Genomic DNA, 19,718 nt, shown 5'->3' with positions numbered 1-19,718 from the left:
TAGCTCGTCACCTTAATAGATGTGCAAGATTTGTCCAAGAAAGGCCTAGAATATCATCAGGCGCACGCTGCCCTCAACCAGTCTGGCAAAGCGATCGATAGAAGTTTTACGTTAGTAAGGGCGAGGACGTTCTCGGGGAAAATCTTGGTGTCAACGAAGATGAAATAGTAGATCTGTTTGGGAGGACATTCGGGCCCTGTACCACCATGGATAATTTCTAGAATTTCCAGGCCTGGAAATGCTACCGATGAGTACTGTCTGCTTTATAGGTACGGAAGTACTGCCAGGCAGTACAGTCCAGGATGCTTGCAGAGCGACGAAACCGTTATGCACGCACTCATGTATTGTCCGAGTTATATCGAACAGCTGTTATCGCGAGTAGGACGAATCCGACTATCGGCCGAATCCATCATGAGGATCCCCCCACCAGCTGCCTTTAACAAGGTAGGACAAGCAGTATTCCTCTGTTTAGTGGCTATGACGAAAGAGGTTGTGTGGTAAACGAGGCTGAAAGGATTGAGTAAAAACACCTTCCTCTTCAACCAAGCCCTCATTGACTTTTTTTTTATGTTCGACTTGAGAAAGGAAAGTGAGGGTGGAGAGGGAAGTGCCACCTCCAAGTGAATTTGTGATAAAAGGGATGACTGGCAAAACTGGTTAGAGTGAATGGCGCCTATAAATTGGAGAGCAATAGTTGAGAGAGGGTTCGTGTCTTTGGTGATCAGGGCAATCCTGGATTTGTGGGGGTACCTTGATTGACCCTGGTTGAATTTTCTCCTGTATTAGGAAGACTACATACTTTGTATACTTTTATCATATTTCACAATCTTTGCTATTTCTTTCTCAATACCTACACAAATTATTGACTATTTTTGTGACATCCCACTGATCCATAACCTTGAGTCTAATAAAAAAAAAATCATCATCATCATCATCATCATCATTATCATCATCATCAATATCATCATCATCATTATTATCATTACAGGCAGCAAACTGACAGAATAGTTAGGACAAAAAAAATGCCGTACGGTATTTCTTTCGACTCTCTGCATTCTGAGATCCAAATCCATTGACATCAGTTTTGCCTTTAATCATTCTGGGGTCGATAAAATAAAGTACTGGTCAATTACTACGGTTGATGGTATATGCTAGGCCCCTGCCCTCCAAATTGCTGCCTTTTCATCTAAATTAGAAAAAAAATCACTATCGTTACCTTGACAAGAGCTTCCTGTAAGTTTCTATTGCACCATGCATGGTACGCCCCAGTCCCTCTGAAGTATGAGAAGTATAGCCTGTTGGGGTGTAGAGTTATGTTTGTGTGCATTTATCTTGTTTGCTGTAGTGTCTTTATGTTATTTTCTTATCAACTGTTTGTTGTGTAGCCTATGTACAGTGTGGGTAGTATTGTGTTGGATAATTGTTGAGGTTGGTATAAACTATGTGAGTTGTGTGTTTAAGAGTCGGGGTGTGATTGTGTTCTGTATGTGCTGGGTTAGTTGTGTGAATGGTGTTTGTGTTTCAAAGGTGCATGACCTAGATCAAGATTTCCCCTTTTCCTTTCACGTTCTACCGCTCGTGGGTTCGATTCCTGTACTGAGCGGCGCATTGTATTCTAAGAAGCTGAAGAATATTGGATTTGAGATACATATTATCAAACTTAAGAAAAGTGCCATTTTATATTCTGCAAGAATTCTATGAAAGATTCTTGAGATTTGAGATTTGCTGCCACTAAATCTCAGGATAATGCACTATCGAACTAAAAAGCACGTAATAGCTCCAATAATAAATTATCCATCCGTCTTCTCCGCCCACTATCTTGAAAGGATTGGAAGAGATGAGTCACCTTCTCCGGAGATTACTATCAGAAGTAGCTGTCAACACATTTTCCGGTTCGATTCCCAAGCGTGACGAATTAATACTATAGATATTATCTAACCATCTCGTGCTTTGGCTACCCCCAGATCTCGACTCCAGAAGGGATGAAAGGCAATGTTAACCTTAGCGGGATTTGAACTTGGAAAGTAAAGAACTGGAATAAATTCTGTTAAGTCTTTTGTCCAGCACGCTAACGATTCTCTCTGTCCGCTGCTTTAATAATAATACCCCATTAATACTTTCTGCTATAAGCACAAGGCCCGAAATTCTGGTGGAAGGGTTAAGTCGATTACATCGACCCCAGTTTCAATTTTATCGACCCTGAAAAGATGAAAGGCAAGGTCAACCTCGGAAGAATTTGAACTCAGAGCGTAAAGATGGACGAAATGCTGCAAAGTATTTTTTCCGGTGCGGTAACAATTCTGCTAACACACCGCCATTATATTAATAGTGCTTTCAAATTTTGGCATAAAGCCAGCAAGTTTGGGTGAAGTCGCTTACATTGACCCCCAATGTTCAACTGGCACTTATTTTATCGACTCCGACAGGATGAAATGCAAAGCATACCTAGGAAGAATTTGAACTCAGAATGTAAAGACGGACGAAACGCCGCTAAGCATTTTTCCCGACGCGGTAACGACTCTGCCAGTTCGCCGCTTTTATAATAATAATGAGGCAAATAATATCTTGATGTAATGATTTTCTTTTCTAATCAGAGAATCATAAGGAAATTAATTCATCCAATTTTCATAAGGTAAAACACAATAACATTAAGAAGATAGCTAAAATATGTCAGAGCAAAGATTTGGCAGAAAGTAAAAAAATAAATAAATAAAACAATGGAAGAGTAAATATATTCAAAGCTACTTTTAATGTGAATTCAACTCTGGTGATTAAAACGTCTCATGAAATACCTTTATTGAATGCAAGTCGAGTGGAATATTTCGTTGGAAAAAGCTATATGCATAATTCGCCAACTACTTTGTATTTTCGTTAAGAATTTTAAGAAATCGAAAAATATTTGAGGAGAAATTAAAAGAAAAAAGCTTACAAAACAAAAACCGCTAAGTCAGCAATAAGCTAGAACTATCAAATTAACGTTTAGAGTAAAAAACAAACAACTGAATTATCCGGCATTGTTTTTGCTATTTATTCTTTATTTGAAAAGTATTTTCAAAGTAAGTGGCCGAACCAGAAAATCATTTTATATTTTTAATTTCACGTCAAATTTGTTTTTTAAAGTCCTTTTAATGCAGTTTAAATAGTTTGATTGTAATTAAATTTAAATTAAGTGATGTGTATGATGATAGATTTGTGTATGTCATAAAAATACCATTGTTTCGACACAAATATATGGAGAATATTTAGACGTTTACAATACATTTTCTCGACTTATCAACCTTGGATCTTTACTCACTTCTATTTAGTCGAACTTGTTCCCACTCTTAGCTGCTTCTCGTTCGACGGTGTCTGGGGTGGCTTTAATCCCTGAATAGTACCGAACTATGCTAATCTGCTTGTTAGTCCTGTTGAGACTCAGATCCTTACAGAGTTTGCAGGCCCCTGCCGCAACGCTATAGTCTTCACATCACTGACTGTTTCAGCGCCATCTCCCTCTCCTGTGAATATCTCAACACATTCATCTTTTCAACTCGTTTCATTCCTCTCTAGAATTCGCCCCCTCCATTTCTGACATCACAGTTAACTTTCTTGACATCTCTGTTGTCATCGATCACCCCACCATTAACCTCACCAGCACCACCTTTTACAAACCTATCGACTCCCACTTTTATGCTGCCTTCGCCTCCTCCCACTCTACCTACACTAAACAATCTACTTGTTACTTACAATTCCTCTAGCTCAGCCTTCACTGTAGCCGCCAATATGATTGTAAAATGTAATTTCAATGCGTAGTCCGTCCAACAACTCACTCGACTCGAATACTCGCCAGCTTAGTCTAAGCTGCCTTCACTCGCAGCCTTAAAATAAACCACACCTCCATCCTTCCTCTGTGCCATCAAAATCTTTCCTTTCCCTCTTCACTACCACCCCTCTATTCTACCTCATGCACAATCCAAATCCTCCAGACAAACATCTAAACTACTCACATCTTCTCCAGCCCACCCAACCTGCCATTAAGTGCTTCGGTAATCTACGTTGCCAGTTCGTCCGCGGCTCATTCCTTCCGTAACCTCAAATCCGACCTGGATCATTTGCTTGCTAACACGCACGTCACTTCTTTTCCAACTCTTACGCTATTCTCCTCACTGGACCAACCACCACTCCTTCCATATATCAGACTCCTTCATCTACGCATCTACCAATCTTATTTATTGCTTAAAATGCCCTTATGGCAAATCCTAATATATAGATCAGACTGAACAACGTTTGTCTGACTGCTTTACAGAAAACCTGCAGGACATCCGTCTTGACCCTTCGTTACATGACAATTCTGTTTTATGAAGCATTCAATCTGGCAGATCTTCGTGTTCAGCATAGGTGTCGTCATATCAGTGGTTCCTCAGACTCAAGTCTCCAACGAGAGCAAACACTCATTTTCACTCGAACATTCACTCCTTGTAGACCAAATAACAATTTTTTCTTCCCGTTTTTCTTTTTCTTTCATTTTTTCTCTTTTTCGTCTTTTTAATCCTTTCTGTCGAAGAGAGTAGGCTCGAAACGTAAAAGACTTTTCCTTAATGAGAAAATATTTGTTGGTTGATTGCGTATTTCTAGCAGATCAAACTACTGCAAGCAGGTCTCCTTGCTTCGAGATAAATGTTACTGCATTTTCCAGCGCAGAAGTTAAATTTTTGCAAACCAAAATTTACACCCAAATTTACAGCCAACATTTATAGCCAAAATAGGTTGGCGACTTTATACACCATAACGACTTCGGAGGACCAAAAAGTCCGTGTGAAATGCATCAAGATTAGAAAAGACATTGACGATGTTTGAATGTTTATACTATACGTTTGTAGTATATACTAAGTCGACTTGTGTGACGGAAAATACGCTAACCACTTAAAAAATATTTCATAAAGCCCTTTTAAAATTTGCGACATGTTAGAGTCATATAAAAAAATATTTTCAATTTCCTTGTAACAAATAAGTGAATTCTGTTTTAACTTACGTTAAGTTTTTTTTCTTTTTTCCAATAAGATCACATCTCTTAGTCATTGATTCTCGATTTAAGATACTCATTCTTTTTCAAAGACGGTGTGGGTGTGATTTATAGAGGGAATTAACTACTATTTCCAGCTACTTCATAAATTGTACGTTTGTAAATATTTCCCCTATTTAATCCAGATCTTTGATAATGATGTCAGACACATTGATTGTCAGTCTGTAGTCAGTCCGTTACCGGATGGTGTTTAATAGGTTATTGTAGCTTGACTATTGTTCTCGAAACCCTGATTTTGTACGTCACACACACACACACACACACATACATACATACATACATACATACATACATACATACATACATACATACATACATACATACATACATACATACATACATTCATACATACATACATACATACATACATAATGCATACATACTTATATATATATATATATAATATATATATATATATATATATATATATATATACACACACACACATGCACATCACACACATTGTAATTTCATTGGCCACCAGCCCAAACAATATAACTACCTACTGGCTGTTTCCTGTAAATATGCTTCGTCTTTGCCAGGAGCTCACCATTTGAAAACAGTTCGTCTATTGTCTGTTAGTATTGACATCACTTTTTTTCACTATCTAATCAACTTCACATTTTGTTGTTATTGTTGTTTTTCCTGTTGTATACTTTTGTAGGGTAAACATTGATTTAACATAAAAAATTAAAATTACTGTATTTTGTTCCAAAGAGGGGCGAATTATATAATATATATATATATAGAGAGAGAGAGATATATATAGGGGTACATATGCATATAAATATGCGTGCACATATGCATGTGTGTTTGTGTGCGTGTGTGTGTCTGTGTGAAGTATGTATACACATGTATATATGCAATAAAAACTGGATGGTCGTGGATGGAAGACCTTTGATCATAAATCTGTTGGGTCAGGACTGTTTGGGGGCACAGTGATAACATCATCTTTAAGCTCTAATTTTTTCACACCTCATAAATTAGTTAATGTAATTCTATCTGAATTATACTTCTGAATTCAGGGCGGAACCAGAAGTACTGTTTCATATATTATCCATTTATTTTGAATGAGACAACAACTGAACCTCGATCTGCTAAAACTAACAGCCAAATATCTCTCCTGTCATGGGGGAAAAAGGAGTATACAGTATACTATAATCAAACATTCTTCTATAAAGTCAGGATGGTAACGACTGGAATGACTTTTTATCATTGATCTACAGATATCACAACTCCTCTCCCCTCCCCTTTTCTTCTTCCTCTTTTTCCTTCTCCTACTCACTGCCTTAAAACAATGTAGAAATAAGTGAATCTAGTGCAGCTGTACTAAAACAATATCAACAAAAATAACATTAAAAGCAAAGCAACATATAAGAATTGTAGTAGTAGTAGTAGTAGTAGTAGTAGTAGTAGTAGTAGTAGTAGTAGTAGTAGTAGTAGTAGTAGTAGTAGTAGTAGTTGCTGCTGTAATAAAATGCTGATAATCATAATCGAATGGTAAAGAAGAAGAAGAAGAAGAAGAAGAAGAAGAAGAAGAAGAAGAAGAAGAAGAAGAAGAAGAAGAAGAAGAAGAAGAAGAAGAAGAAGAAGAAGAAGAAGAAGAAGAAGAAGATGATGAGGATGATGATCTTTTCTTTACTGGCCACAAGGGCCGAACAGAAAACAATAAATGACTATACAAAACACAGGACAAGTGGGACTCAACACAAAATCACGTATACACAATAAAAATTATAACAATTAACAACAAAATTTAAAGAATAAAATTCCTCCAAAGAATGGAGTTCCTCTCAGGGTCAACGAAGGAACCCTACACATCCTGGTCATCCTGACCGCCAAGGGTACCCCATATAGGCATCTCTCTCCTCCACATCCTGTCCGGCCTACAGCGTATTCACACGGGCCATCCTCACCGCATTCACCCACTTTTCAACAAAACTACTGGGTGCAGCACTTCTCTCTTTACCCTCACTTTCCTTTTCAAGTGCAACTTGGCAAAGTCGATATGGGCTTGGTTGAAGAGGAAAGTATTTGCTTCAGTTCTTTCAGCCTTGTCCACTTCATGATCTCTTTCACCATAGCCTTCGGACAGAGGAAAACTACCAAATAGCTTAAAATTTTAGCACAAGGCCAGCAGTTTGGGGAGTGGGGTAAGTCGATTACATTGTCCCAGGGAGGAGGAGGAGGAGGAGGGACGTGATGGTGGTAGTGATGGTGGTGGTTGTGTGGTCTATACCTGTTAAGCATAAAGTACTTATTTCAATCGACCACGAATCCGGATGAACTAATGATAAAGTCAAATTAAACCTGCTGGAATTTGAACTTAAAAGCTAAAACGTCGCAACTAAACACGGCAAATTATACTGTCCACTTTTTTTCTACTTTTCTCTCCACTCATCAACTTTCCTAATAGTGAACATAATAAAAAAACTGATTTTATAATTCAATAGCGATATTGCTTTGTTTCTTATATTTTATTTCCTCTCTATGTCTATCTCTCCCTCCCTCCTTCCCTCTCTCTCTCTCTCTCTCTCTCTCTCTCTCTCTCTCTCTCTCTCTCTCTCTCTTACTCTCTCCCTCTCATCGGTACAACACAGCACATGTTTCTGATATCCTAATTACCTCACTTCTCAACCATCAGTTCTCTTCACACCATCATCATAGACAAATGACTTTTATGATAACTACTGAACCCTACAAATATAATGATAGAAGAGTTGTTATCTTTCTATACATTTGACCTTCTTTCTAAACCAGAACAAAAAAGCTTTAACACAAGACATCTGTCTCGTCGTTTGTGCAACATACGATAAGGAATCATGAATACAATAACAAGAAAATAAGGAAGATACTAAAAAATAAAATATATCTTCTATGTACTCGTAACAAATTATTTCGTTGGATATAACAAGATCCACTAATTAATATTCGTTCACTGGATACTGCTTCTCATTAAAAAGCCTCTAATTTCGAGTTAATATAATTTTCAAGCATCGTCAACTCACAGACGGTTTTCCTAACATATTTATCTCGTTTACAATTCTAATTTCAGGGCATAGAATTGTCAAATGTAAGAGGACAGATTAAATGCTCTGTAACATTTTATTTTGTCCCTTTAGAGCTCAACATTTTCCAGTGTCGATTATACATATACATATACATATATGTATATATATATATATATATATATATATATACATAGCTAAGTGGATGTTACGGGTCGCTAGGCACTGTTTAAAATGTCTGTCCTACCATATCATGAAGAGATTAGCAACATCACCGTCGATCCCTACTCCAATAGCACCGCCTTTTATCTGTTTATACAGATTATTGTTAAACTTAAAATTATGGGTTTTAAGAGTAGTTCCAAGGCTGACACCGATAGCATGTTCTGATGTCGTATGCATCTGAACGTGGGTAGTCTGGCTTCGTCCAGCTCTGCCAGCGTTCACAGTGGGTCTTTTTGTATGCTGAGGTAATGGTAGGTGGTCTACTTCGTTTGTTACGGGTGGGACAAGCATATAAAAGGTTATTGCGTGACATATATTCATCGGTACAAGTTAGGGCCAGGAAGAGACCTAGCTCATATACGACCACATTTTTAAATATCATCTTACTCTCACAAACTATCTCTATACATTTTAAACAGTGCCTAGCGACCCGTAACATCCACTTAGCTATGTACTGTCGATACGCTGACGACATTAACCTTGTGAAATGTAAAAGTAATACAGATATAGACACTCTACTAAATGAAGAACAGGTGATGACAGCTATGCAACACATAGCTGACTCTATCCATAGCAGTATAAAGGTCACTGTAGACTACCCCTCTAAACACCCCAGTAATAGATTACCTGTCCTAGATACTGAGCTATGGATAGAAAATACTATGGTTAATGGAACTGTTAAATCCTGTTTACTCTTCTCACACTATTGTAAACCTATGGCTAATCCACTGGTAATCCGTAGTGACTCGGCGATGTCGAGTACTACCAAGATCAACATTTTTGTGGCAGACTTAGTTAAAGTAATGAGGAATGTATTTCCACTATGCCAACCACAAGAACGACAACAACACATCTAGCACTACATATTCCGAATGCAACGTTCCGGATACACACAGTACGATAGAATCAGAGTGTACAAAGGAGCGAAAACAAGATTCGAACGCATTCTAAGAGATGACGAAAATGGTATATGCCCCCTATACCGCAACAAGTTCTGGAATAGGTTAGAGAGGGACACCAACAAAAGAAATACAAACAATACTTGGTATAACAAGAAATTTCACTGTAATGTTTGTTGACGCCAAACCTAAGAACGAATTAAGTAAGGCATTCAAGAAAATCCTGTGTACAACTGGCCTTAAGATCAAAGTTGCTGAAAAGACAGGTAGGACTATCAAATCTGTATTATGTAGATCATATCCATTTGATAGAATCACGTGTCAAAATAATTGTGCAGTATGTTCTACAAACCCACACGTGAACTGCAAAACCAAGAGCACTGTATACCAAATTAAGTCCCAAGAAGTAGCTTTCGCGACTAACCCAGAGTAATACATTGGTGAGACTTCTAGGAGTATCAATGATAGGTTCAAAGAACACCTGGACAACTACATTGAAAAGAAACCAAACTCCATCTTCTATTAGCATGCTGTTGACTGCCCCCAAGGGCTTCTTAGGAAAAATTAAGTTAAACATCTTATCCACACACCCCACTGATGCAATGTTGAGACAAGTCACTGAAGCTGTCTGTATACAAGAATACAAACCCACTCTCAACCGTAAATCCGAATGTGGTAACATCCAGATTTCACTCGGGCGTACCCTTCTATAGCCACCCCTCTCTCTCATTTACACGTGAAAATCCATACATACATGTTGAAATCCATGATACTAAAACACATATACGTAGTTATATATAACCGTATGAGCATATATAGTTTGATACATATGTACGTATGTGTAGATGCATGTGTGTATGTACGTGTGTGTATGTGTTGTGTGTTGTGTGTTGTGTATGTTAGTGTATGAGTATGTACATGCATGCACATATGAGTATATGTAGATATATGTATGTATTGTATATGTATGCGTGTAAAAAAGTTTCAAAAAAGAATAAAAAGAACAAAATAAAGCAAATTTGAATTTTAACCGTTGTCCGTGAAAATAGTGTCATATATATATGTGTAGAGATGGATAAGCGTATATGTGTGTATACTTTAAAATTAAACGTATATTTGTGAGTGTGTGTAGGTGTGTATATGATTGTGTGTACTTGTATATATGTATAAATAAGGTTATATGTGCATATATGTATCTAAGACGTTGCATCCATTCACTGTTAGACGGTGGTGAGAGGGACAAATGCACACATACAAACACATATATATGTATGTGTGTCTATATACATATATGTGTATATGTATACAAACTTCAACAAAGTAACAGTCTTGTATATAACTTGAACAGACACATATCAGTACATAAACATACGTTCACATGTACATACACATGTACACACACACAGACACGTCTACACACTTACCTAAATACTCACGTACATACATAAGTACATACGTACGTACATACATACATGCGTATAGGCGAGCACACATGCATACGCATGTACACATATGCATACGCACATACATGTACACATACATACATACATACATACATACATACATGCATACATGCATACATGCATACATACATACATACATACATACATACATACATACATACATACATACATACATACATACATATGAACTAACTGTTACTTTCTCAGATGCAGCACGGAATTTTGTCAGTGAGCAGGTCGCAGTCTCAAAGCAACGAAAATATTTTGACAAATGAAATTTAAATGTTGAAGTGAATCGAACGGTGTTTGGTGTTTCTTCCACACTGCAATTGTTATATATATATACATATATATATAAAGTGTTGTATTTCGGAATGGTCATTTTGCCAGTTTAGCCAATAAAAACACACGCACTATATATTTGGTGTCACTTTGCTTCAGTGTTATTTAATTTTTACATTAATCTTAATCTTATTTCGGCCAGATTTCTTTCGTCACACTCCTGTGACCGCATCAGTGGTCCTTTGCTTTTTTCTTTCTTATTTGTGTCTCTCCTTACTAACCGTCAGCCGTTTTGTATTTCTATTGTATTGTCTTCATTTGCGCATGCGTATATCTCCATGTGCGTCTATGTTTAGTTAGTGTAGGGGGGTGCCTGTAATATTTGTATCTTCTGTTTATATACGTTCGTGTAATTTGTTTTTGTTTTTGTTTATCCTTATTTTTTATTTTGTTCATGTTTACATCCACTTATTATTATTATCATTATTATTATTACGTATGCTTGTATGTATAACAACAATAATAATAATAATATAATAATAATAATAATAATAATAATAATAATAATAATAATAAAACATTAAAAAAAAAATTTTTTAATTTTAAAAATTAAAAAAAATCTTTTAAATTTAAAAAAAAAAAGAAACCTATATATTTATTTATTTCTATTTGTTTATTTATCTGTGTATTTTATTTATTATGTTTTCGGTTTTGTTTATATTGTAACCAGTTTATGGGGATCCTCTTCTGTCATATGTTGCGGTGTGTGCTAGTGTTCCATTCCAGTTTCCTATTCAGGCTAGGTTTATCTTCTATTATGTGTGTAGCTTCCGTAATTTGTCTGATTATTGCATCTGTTGTATGTGTGGATAAGATTTTAACCTCTATGTTGTTGATTGATCCCCCGTGTTCCTGCTCGGCGTGTTGGTACAGAATCGATGAGCTCTTTCCTTCCTTAAGTTCCCTTCAAGGTTCATTTACCCGTTCTCCTATGCTTCGTGCCGTTTCCCCTACGTATGTCGTTGTCTTGTTACTGTATCATCCCTCTATACATCTTATACTATAGACTACATTTCTGGCTTTACAGTTTGTTTGTGGGCTAAATCGACACACAGTACAGTACCTATCCGTACTGGGGGTTCTACTAAAAGAGTAGGTTCTACCAATTATGGATTTGATAGGGTTGCCTGGCTTTTCAACAACCTTAATCCTTAGCTAAAGTTTGTCTAGGGTCCTTCTAAAGCGGTACGCCAGTTCACCTCTAGGGGTGGTGTCAACGAATATGACACTCTAGTATTTATGGCTATCATACCAAGAGTTGGCCTTCCCTATTTTCTTCTTTGGCTGCCCCCTCGTCCTGGGCATATATTTTATTGTTAAACTTAAACGTGTGGCCTTTTAGGGTAACTCTTATACTAGCTCCTAGTGCATGTGCGATCATTTTCTTTTCCTGATGGACATTTGCGGGGCTCCGTATGGCTCTGGTTCACCCGCTCCATCTCTCTATATGGGTCTTCCTAGCCATAGAAGTAATTGTGGGTGGTCTACCTCTTAAACATCTATTGGGGCAGAAACTACTAAGATTATGTTTATCTAGGTATTCGTTATCACATGTCAGTCTAAGTAGGAGGCCCAGTTCCTCTGTGTTGACATTGCGGAACTCCACCTTGCTCTCGTTGATCATCTCCACGCACTTCACCGCAAAATCCACGTCGATCGATGGGTATAGGGATACCGCATCCATGCTACCCACCATACATCTTGTCAGGTCGCAAGTGTTGTTACAGTCATTGATCCTGCTGAGGAGATCTTCCAAGCTGTCACAAACATCAGGTGGTCAGTGGTTACTTTATGGTCCTTGAGAAGTCCATACAGTGCGGGATATCGTTGTTCCAGGCTTGGAAATTGTTAACCGAAATAAGATTAAGATTAATGTAAAAAATAAATAACATTGAAGCAAAGTAACACCAAATATATAGTGCGTGTGTTTTTATTGGCTAAACTGGAAAAATGACCATTCCGAAATACAACAATGTCTGTTTCAACACACGACTTCACATAAAAAATCTTGCACAACAAATATATAAACGTAATATATATATATATATATATATATATATATATATATATATATATATATATATATATATATATATATATATATATATATATATATATATATATATATATACATATTCTCATTTTATGACAGTTAAGTAACCAACAGACTTTATTTCTCCATCATCATCATCATTGTTCGACCGTGGTCGAGACAATGCAATTTACCATGCTACGCCAGACTTCACGGTCCATCATAGCATTACGGAGGTCCTGTTGCTGGATGCCTGTATCCCTGGAGATTACATCAGGGTAGGAGAGTGTGCGCCCTCTGGTATTGCGAGTAGATGGCTTCCAGAAGAGAAGAGTAGAAATTGCCTCGTTTTCAGCTCTACAACAATGTCCAGCAAACTGGACTCTCCTACCTTTCACAAGAAATGACACAGGTGGTAGTTTCCCATATATTTGCATTTTGGTTGGATGACGCTTCCACGAGAGATTTGTCGTTGACTATGTGCTACGTATGTCAGTTGATACCATCTCTGGCAAGGGCTTTGAAATAAAACCAAGAAGTTCCAGACACCCAGCTGAATACTTGACAGACACTGACTTTGCTGACGACATCGCTCTTATCAGTGATTCTCTCTCCAATGCCCAGTCTCTTTTACAATCTCTCGAACAAGCCTCAAATTGTGTAAGTCTTTACCTCAATGAGGCCAAGACTGAATATATAAACAAGTGCCTGTCCAACAGTGATTGCATCATCCATACTCTCAACGATGCGCTCTTAAATATGGTTTCTGATTACAAATATCTTGGGTCATACATATCATCATCTGGAAAATATTTTCTAACTAGAAAGGGTATGGCCTGGTCAGCCTGTAATGACATGCATAAGATCTGGTCATCAAATCTCAGTAGAGACTTCAAACTTGAAATCTTCAAATCCACAGTCGAACCAATTCTACTATATGGCTCAGGAACCTGGACATTGTCAAAATTTTCTTTTAATATTTATATCGGGTTCTAAGGCGGCGAGTTGACAGAATCGTTAGCACGCCGAGCAAAGAACTTCAGAACATTTCGTCCGTCTTTACGTTTCAAGTTCAAATTCTACCGAGGTCGACTTTGCCTTCACCCTTTCAGGGTCTATAAAATAAGTACCAGCTGAGTACTAGGTGGGTGATGTAATCTACTTTCTCCCTCCCCCGAATTTGCTGGCCTTGTGCCAAAATTTCAAACCGTTATTTATACCAGGTTTAAGGCAGCGAGTGTGGAGGACGGTTAGCACGCCAGACAAAATGCTTTGTGGCATTTTGCTTTGTCTTCACATTCTCAGTTCAAATTCTACCGAGGTCGACTTTGCCTTGCATCCTTTCAGAGTCAGCAAAAACAAGTACCAGTCGAGCACTGGGGGTCGATGAAATCAACTTGCACCCTCCAGCAATATTGCTAGCCCTGTGCCAAAAATTAAAATCATTATCTATATAGTTTTTAAGGCGACGAACTACCAGAACCGTTAAGCACGCCGGGCAAAATGCTTTGCGGCATTTTGTCTGTCTTTATGTTCTAAGTTCAAATTTTGGTGAGAGGTCGACTTTGCCTTTTAACTTTTTGAGGTCAATGAAATAAGTACTAGTTGAGCACTGTGGTTGATGTACTTAACTAGGCCCCCTCCCGCCAAAATTTCAGGCCTTGTGCCTACTGTAGAAAGGATTATCTATATCGGGTATAAGGCGACGAGCTGGAGTTAGCGCGTCGGACAAAATGCTTAACGGTATTTTTCCAGCCCTTTACGTTCTGACTTCCAATCTTAGCCAAGTCAGTTTTACCTTCCATCCTTTCAGGGTATATAAAATAAAATACTAATCAAGTTTTGGGGTCGATGTTATCAACTTTGCCCTAACCTCAAAATTGCTGGCCTTGCACCAAAATAAGAAACAATTATGAATATTGATTAAGGTGTGTGGGCTAAGGGTTACGGCGTTAAGATAACAAGATCGTGGTTTCGATTCCCAGACTGGGCAATGCGTTGTATTCTTAAGAAAAACTTCATTTCACGTTGCTCCAATCCACTCAGCAGTAAACGAATGACCTTGCAACGGGCAGGCATTCTGCTCAGGGCCATGTAGTGATACACCACGGAAACCGAGTAATCGGCCCTATAGGTCCTAGATCTCAAGACAGTACTTACTATATCTGTATCGGTGTTTTAGTAGAAATATTGGTATTTCTATCACAATTATTCATTACTTGTGGAGGAATTGTAATTTAGTCTACTGCCGAAATTTGCTGAGCCTCACTTCCAAAACTACATTGGTAATAGCTTTTCATTTTATTTGTCTGAAAAATTAAAAAATGTATGTATTCCTCTCTATATATATACTATAAATAAATCGCACTTCATATTCGAGGCTCCGATGAAGCTATAAGGTTTTACTCAGGCACTCAACTATGAGTTCACTGCATCTTACAGCAGAAACAGTTGTAAGCTAATGAAGTTCATAACATAATCGTTTATTCCTTTGTCATCTCATTTTCTTATATATATGTATAGACAGACAGACAGACAGATAGGTAGATAGATAGATAGATAGGTAGGTAGATAGATAGATAGATAGATAGAATAGATAGATAGAATAGATAGATAGATAGATAGATAGATAGATAGATAGATAGGTAGATAGATAGATAGATAGATAGATAGATAGATAGATAGATAGATAGATAGATAGATAGATAGATAGATAGATAGATAGAGAAGGGCGGGAAGAAAGAGATGCATATATAAATATGTGTTTGAATGCGTGAGCGTGTGTGTGATTGTGTATATCTGTGTGCATGTGTGAGAAAGATAAAAGGAGTATTTTCTCTGTTTCCTCATCATAGTATTTCTTGGCCTTATCTCCTAATTAATAAAAATATTCCTTTCATCTGGCAGAAATGGATTCACTGGATGCAGCAGGCATCAAGTTGGAAACCACAGTGTTTATCAAACATTTAGTTCCACGTTGATCTTTATCAATTTATTATTTTTTTCTTCTAATCTGAAGGAAAACAATGATTAGATTTACATGAATAGAAGAATTACGACGGCTGACAAAGAACAGAGGAAATCGTTGGCATTGGTAAACAGCCGTGTTATTCAAAAGGCATTATACCCTATACTTATCGTAGTTTCAGTCTTTTATATTCTTGTTCATTACACCACATTTGATTTCACTCAATAATCTTCGGTTCCTGAGTTTTGTTTAGTTTTTTTCTCTGGATCTGAATCTATCAGCAGTGATTAGATAAAAATTGAAAATAGCTTCCGGTTCTAATATAAATTTCGCAGACATGGTTCCGAGATAATTCATAGTTCTTCATTTATTCATATAAATCCTTTATTTAACTGACAAATGAATCTATTACTCTTTGGAATTTTAATATCTAAAGCCATAAATCTTTAAATATCAGATTAAAGATTTATAGTTTCAGAGATTCCGTCATTAGAATGGTCTTTTAAGTTGCTTGCGGCATTATTTGCTGAAAATCAATACGCAGAAGAAAGCAGAGAATAAAATGTGAAGCTAGATTAAGATTCAATTAGTTTTCTTTGTTTTGCAATTTAAACAAAAGACATCTAAATAAGACGCTTCAAAAAATTTCGCCTCGTCGAAAAACTAGCTCATGACATACGAGCCGATTTTGATATTAGGGTCAAAAAACACTTCCACACCCAACAATAACTAACCATCTGCAATGTACAAACGAAATCCACAATAAAGTACTGCTTTCAAATGTGGAACGGTGCTGCTGCTGCTGCTGCTGTTGCTTTACAGTGATGTCCTAGATCACATTCCCTAAAACGGTTACTCTCCTAACTGGTATGAAGTCATTCACCAAAATAATCCAGCTTCTGAACCATGTACATATTGTCTTTCCTTTCTTATATTTCTATCGCTACTACAACAGTATCTGCTCGTTAGCGCTGTCTGATTATCATTCCATCGCCACTAATTCGCCACACGTCTCGCCTCCAGTGTTGTATTCGCTGCTATCCTCAGGCCATAAACTAAGTAGAAGGGACTATTTGGATTAAATTTAGCCTATAGTAGTGAGCGTCAAGGACAGAGTTTGCTTATAGAATGCCCAACTATGCATATTAGAGCTGGGGTGATTTTTGAGACACTTTTGCAGGGAAAGTTGTTTGCCTCGTATGCCATCAAATACGATATGCCACTACTTCAAATACTTCCACTCGAGAATACACTTTCTATCCATATTTAACTAGAAGCCATCGACGTACAGCCGTTCAAGAAGAATATTGATCATATCTATCGACGTAATCGATCTTGGAAAGGCTGAGAAAGCCAAGAGTAAAAATCTAAACTACAAGCTAAAACAGTATAAACATTACCGTTTGGATTTTATATTACTTCTTGCTCTCATTGCGGCAAGTTGATAGAGCAGTTACCGGCAAAGATGCTTAGCGGCATTTCTTCCGACTTTTCGTTCTGAGATCAAATGCCGCCGGGGTCGTCAACTTCGCCTTTCATTCCCTAGAGGTCGATAACATAAGTACTAGTTTAGTACTGGAGTTGTTTTAATCGACTTTGCCCCTACCCGAAATTGCTGGCCTTGTGCCGAAATTGAAACCAATATTACTATCTGCTCTGTCAGACAGAGAGAGAGAGAGACTCGAAAGATTTTATCAGGTTTTCAATTTTTCTAAAGTGAGGTTAAGATATCTCGAAGATTAGACTGACAGAAACGGAAGTAATACTGGTTTCAAATTTAGGCACAATCTCCAAGAGATCTTAACTTCACCTTTGAAAATTTCAAAGCATCAAATGAGGAAATCATATGAGTCTCTCTATCTCTCTCTATCTCTCTCTCTCTCACACACACACACACACACACACACACACACACACACTCTCACTCTCTCTCCCCCCCTCTCTATCTCTCTCTCTCTCTCTCTGTTTACTGTAGGTGAAAGTCGGGCTATGTGATTAAGAATGTTTGCATCGCAACCGCGTATTTCTTTTGGTTAAGTCCCACTGCACAGATCATTAGGAAAGCGCTGTCTACTATAACCCCAAGGCTGACCAATGAATTGTGATAGAATTTAGTTGACGGATACTATACTATACAAAGTCGATTAAAACAACTCCAGTACTAAACTAGTACTTATGTTATCGACCTCTAGGGAATGAAAGGCGAAGTTGACGACCCCGGCGGCATTTGATCTCAGAACGAAAAGTCGGAAGAAATGCCGCTAAGCATCTTTGCCGGTAACTGCTCTATCAACTTGCCGCAATGAGAGCAAGAAGTAATATAAAATCCAAACGGTAATGTTTATACTGTTTTAGCTTGTAGTTTAGATTTTTACTCTTAGTAAATCTATCGTTATATAATTACATACATACATACATACATACATACATACATACATACATACATACATACATACATACATACATACATACTTACATACATATATACATACATACATGGTGGTTGTCTACTCCTTATGCAGAGTTTGACCACCTCCTGTACCTACAACTTAGAACCATCATGGCATCTGACAATGTTCGAAAAAGACACCCACACAGATTGCACATACGATTTGGACCACCCAGAGCTGCAGATAAGTTCTGATCTTTGTGAACCTTAAAATATATTTTGAGGCTTCCGTTGGATTTGCTAACCTTCTAGCATACATTGCATTCAAAGGTGTGCACAAACATATAGGCAGACTGTTTGTTGGAGGTTCGCAAATGAGATGTGTGCCCACCCAAAGAAAGGCATGGTCTGTCACAAACTGTGCTCACAAAAAGGTCATCGTGATTCACCTTCTCGATCGTAACATTCTTCCTTAAATCTCTTTTCAGTCTGGCATGCGTTAACCTGGTCTCTTCAAACGCTTTCATTCCACTCCACACTTTTGTTCGCCATCCAGCTCGATCCGAAGCAAAGGTTTCTATGTCTTCTGGATCCATTCCAAGTGACTTCATAGTTGTCTTTACGCCGTTCTTAAACCTTTTTTTAGGTTTACGTCGATAGCGTTTCCCCTCTGCAAGCTCACCATAAAACAGCTGTTTGGGCATGCGTTCATCTGCTATTTGAAGAACATGGCCACATTATCTTATTTGGTTTCTCAAAATCATACCTTTAATTGAGGTGATGCCTGCAGATGCAAGGACATCTGTGTTTGGAGTAAAAGAACTCCACTTAATGTTTAAAATGCGATGAAGGCATTTTTGGTGGAATTGTTTTAACAATTTAAAATGCCTTTCATAACAAGTCCATGTTTCACAAGAATACAACAGGGATGGTAAGACAAATGATTTATAAAGAGCCAGCTTTATATTCTTATTTATATGTCGCTGGCACCAAAAACGTGACTCCAAGTCACCAAATGAATTTGCAGATGAATTTCTGTATCAAGATTTCCTTCATTTTGTACAGAGCTCCCAGAGTAGATGAAAGAATCGACAACCTCAAGTAACTTATCCTTAACAAACATTTTAGGAGTGGGTTACAAAAAGCACCACACATAGGTTAATGCATTACAAGTGGGTTTTTTTTCTTTTCTTTTTTTTCAAGTTGATGATCAAGCCAAAATCATCACAAGCTGAGTCAAATGCAGATAGAAGAGATTGCAGACCTGTTTTAGATTGACTGACAAGATCGCAATCGTCAGCGTAATGTGTGAAGAAAAAAACCTTCGTTT

Source organism: Octopus sinensis, linkage group LG5 (genome assembly GCF_006345805.1).
Source record: "Octopus sinensis linkage group LG5, ASM634580v1, whole genome shotgun sequence".
NCBI classification, from domain to species: domain Eukaryota; kingdom Metazoa; phylum Mollusca; class Cephalopoda; order Octopoda; family Octopodidae; genus Octopus; species Octopus sinensis.
The sequence above is the reverse complement of the archived record's forward strand: the minus strand, read 5'-3'. Positions refer to the sequence as shown.